The 4,320-nt window shown below is 43.9% G+C and overlaps 1 pseudogene; it reads left to right on the forward strand.

Moving 5' to 3' along the window:
- Positions 1-3,362, forward strand: part of LOC107154264 — a 25,736-nt pseudogene extending 22,374 nt beyond the window's left edge.
- Positions 3,363-4,320: the final 958 nt, after the last annotated feature.

Raw genomic sequence — 4,320 nt, forward strand, 5'->3', positions numbered from 1 at the left:
CTTTTTCTTTCTTTCTTTCAATTTTTTTTTTTTTTTTTTTATGGTGCTGGGGATTGAACCCAGGGTCTTGTGCAAGCACTATACCAACTGAGTTATATCCCCAGCCCTTGGACAATTCTTGAAAACATTTTCCAGAAGAGATGACCAGCATGGAAAGGAGAGCTAGTCATCACAAAGATGGTGCCTGGCATCCACCAAGTTCTTGGCTTCAAAGAACTCAAAGTCCCATACAATGTTTCCTTACAAGAGAGACCAGTGAAAGGGGTGTGGAAGACACTTAAGACCTTGCTAGGTACTAATACATAAAAGCTTCTGAACAACATTACAGTTTACAAAATCCTTCCATACACTCAATTTCATTTAATATCCACCACTTCCCTTATCTAACTCTAAGAAAATTCTAGCTCAGAGGCTAAGTTACTGAATTCAACTCTGAATTTCATTCCTACTGCAGAAAGGAGAGGATGTCCCTGAGCATCAATAATTTTCCACTCAAATGGGAGAGCAGAAGGTTGAAATTTAATGAAGAAGTAAACACAAGGAGATCCAATTTTATCTGAAATTTTGATTTCTTGGGGAAAGAGGGCAATTTAGCAAAATATTAAAACTCCATAAATTTGGAAATCTCAGTGCATAGATGTTCTTTACATTATTTGTTTAAACTTTTCTATTGGATTGAAATATTGCATGGCTTTTTGAAACAATAAAGCAAAGGTCAGGAGAAAATAATCCCAATGCATATTGAGCTCTCACCTCTCTTCCACCTGGGTCTACGTCTGGGATAACCCATCTATCAGCTGAATCCCAGAGGACTGTGAGAGCATTGGGGAGATCAGTATGGCAGCCAAGAATCTGTAATCCCAGTGGCTCAGGAGTCTGAGGCAGGAGAATCTCAAGTTCAGGATCAGCCTCAGCAACTTAGCAAGGGCCTAGGCAACTCAGTGAGACACTGTCTCTAAACAAAATATTAAAAAAGGGCTGGGGATGTGGCTTGGTGGTTAAGCACCCTGGGTTCAATCCCCAGTACCAATAAATAAATAAATAAATCTTACGGATGTTGAAATATTTTCCATAAATATTTCAATATGACCAGCATGGAAAGGAGAGCTGGTCACCACAAAGATGGTGCCTGGCATCCACCAAGCTCTATCTTGTTCATTACCATCCCTAGCACCTAGAAAAGTTCCTGATATATGGTAGGCCCTCAAAACTATTCGTTGAACAAAAGGGTGGGAAAGGGGCTGGGATTATAGCTCAGTGGTAGAGCGCTCAACTCGCACTTGTAAGGTACCGGGTTTGATCCTCAGCACCACATAAAAATAAATAAATAAATAAATAAATAAATAAAATAAAGATATTGTGTTCATCTTTAAAAAAAAAAACTTTAAAAAAAAAAAAGGGTGGGAAAGCAAAGGCAGTTTATCCTCCAGGAAACCATATCCTTGGAAATTATTTGGATGGTTCTCCCTTTCAGTGGATAACATGTTGCTGGGTGTGGAGAAAAAAGTGTGGGAAAGAATAGACAAGTTCCAAGATATTGTTCAGGTGCACGGAGAATGGTAGCTCCTGAGCATCAAAAAGACTGCTCCAGTGGCTGGGGATGTGGCTCAGCGGAAGAGCGCTCGTCTAGCACGTGCGAGGCCCTGGGTTTGATCCTCCATACCACATAAGAATAAATAAATAAAATAAAGGCATTGTGTCCACCTACAATTTTAAAAATACATATATAAAAAAAAGACTGCTCCAGAGATAACCGAGGGTGCCAAGCTGTATGATCAGATTGTGTTCTATGTGAGTTTGCTTTTTCCTTCCCTGTTTGCTTCTCCCTTTGCCTAGAGTCTGCACCACATGGGTATTACTCCAAGTTTCAGGGTCTTTCAATCTTGACACTTGTGTCTTGAAGGAGGCCAAAACCTTTCTCCTGGATTCCCAGCCTAACTCTCTGAAGGCTTATGGCTGTGCTCACCCTCTGTTGGCAGGTTCTATACTGGATTGTGAGGCTGCACTCCATATGGCTGCTGATCCCAGGGCCCTATCAGACCATGAAGAAGACAGACCGAAACTGTCACTGCAATTCACAGAAGCAAACAGCTATCTATTCCTAGATTTGAGATTTCTCCCAAATCCCATATTTACTTCACTCCCTCTCTTCCCCACCAGGTGGCCATCAGATGCAGACCCAGGCTCTATGTGACAAACCTCCTGGTGCCCAGTGGCTTTCTGATGGCCATTGAGGCCCTCAGTTTCTACCTACCAGCAAAAAACCAGAATCGTGCCCCATTCAAGATGACCCTTCTGCTGGGCTACAAGGTCTTCCTGCTCAGTCAGTGACACGGCCTTCATCAGTATGGCCTCTTCCACTTTGCATAGAAGCAATGGCAGCAGGGGACAGGGAAGGGCCAGAAGAATCAGCCACTGCTCCACTTAAGTGGGGAGGGAGGCTTCTGAGGAAACACTGTTTTTTGGGAAAGAGGCTTAAAGAAAGTTTAGAAATGACGCTGAAGAAGCCAGTTGTGGTGGCGCATGCCTATAATCCAAGGGCTTGGGTTGCTGAGGCTGGACACCTGAGATAGGAGAATTGAAAATTCAAAGTTAGCCTCATTAACTTAGCCAGACCCTATGTCAAAAAAAAAAAAAGGTTTTTCTGGTCCGGTGGCTTGGGAGGCTAAGGCAAGAGAATCACAAGTTCAAAGTCAGCCTCAGCAACTTAGCAAGGCCCTAAGCAACTTAGTGAGGGGGAGGAGGAGGAGGAGAAAATAAATTAATCTCTCCAGGTTTAGTATAATTTTCTTTGCCCTCGGAAGTCTACTTTGCCCTGTGACTGTCCCTGATGGTGCAGTCTGCTAGAGACCATCTTCATCACCTATCTCCTGCACCTCACCTCCACCCAGCCCCCACCCATGCCTGGCTCACTCCCTGCTGAGGCGCTGCACCAGCCCAAGGAGGTGCTGCCCCCCTGGGGCCCAGAAGGAGAAGAAGGGTCTGGACCTCAGGCCCACCCACCTGCCTGGTGAGGAAGCCAGCACTGCCCACTTTCTCTTCCTGTTCCTCCACTTCTCTTCGCCTACCTCCTCTCCTGTCTCCCTCCCTTCCCAGGTGAGCCCTGCATTCCACAGGTGAGCCCTGCACTCCCCACAGGGGTGAAGGAGCCAGGAGACTTGGTGGAGAAGGTGTCAGGTACCAGGGAGGTAGAGCTAACTGGGTGCCCTGAATCAGCAAGAGCCCGGCAGGAACTGGAGGCCCAGAAGCAGCACTGTGGGTGGAATTCAGCCATCTATCTGATGGACACCCTGCTCTTCCATCTCTACCTGCTCTTTATGGCCTCCTCCATCGTCACAGTCATTGCTCTCTGGAACACCTAGACATCATGTCTCTCTGTTCCTGTAGATCCCAACCCAGAGCTGCTTCTGGCCTCCTAGGGCCAGCCTCATCTTTTCCCCTTTTTGAGCACCAACTGTCACGTCCCCAAAGATTAACAATTCCACCTGTCCTAACCTAGCCCTGCTGCTTGTTATATCTCATCCCAGACATTTTCCCTTATTCCTGCATATTTGTGGGCTTCCCTCAGTCCTACTGCATGGTTCTAGATCCCTTAGGTCTTCTGAATACAGCAGGTTCTACCCCACTCTACCCACTAATTTGCCTTAATAAATCAATTTGCAGAGATCTCTGGCTCTTTGTCATGTTATAGGGTAGGAACTTAATTATGCAAGACTGATAGTCCCAAAATATCACCTGTGCATCCCTCTGCCTGTGATAAAGCTTTAATGTCATTAATGGTGACGCTTTCACCTCAAGTCCAGTGTGTCAATTTTTCTGTTGGAGAAGTTTTCATTCTCTAAGGTATTTTCAAAGACATGTTTTCCTATTAGTAGATTCTTTCAATTTACTTTTTTCCTTATCTTGTACTAATTTCATCTTAATACTCTCCTAGGGCTGAGGATGTGGCTCAAGCAGTAGCATGCTCACTTGGCATGCGTATGGCCTGGGTTTGATCCTCAGCACCACATACAAACAAAGATGTTGCGTCCGCCAAAAACTAAAAAATAAATATTAAAAAAAAATTCTCTCCCTCTCTCTCTCTCTCTCTCTTTAAAAAAAAATACTCTCCTAATTTCTTCTCTTTCATTTGATTCCTTTTCTTATTTTCCTAGTTGAATTTTCAAAACATTCTCATTCTTTCTATAAATTTTCCTCTGAGATCAGCTTTAGCTCTATTCCAGAGGCTTTATGATAAGTTGTTCTCCTTTCATTACTTTGTAGATAAATCATAATTTTTATTTTTATTTCCATTTCCTCTTTGATCTAAAGGCTAGGGGT

The sequence above is a fragment of the Marmota marmota genome, unplaced genomic scaffold (genome assembly GCF_001458135.2).
Source record: "Marmota marmota marmota unplaced genomic scaffold, marMar, whole genome shotgun sequence".
Classification (NCBI taxonomy): domain Eukaryota; kingdom Metazoa; phylum Chordata; class Mammalia; order Rodentia; family Sciuridae; genus Marmota; species Marmota marmota.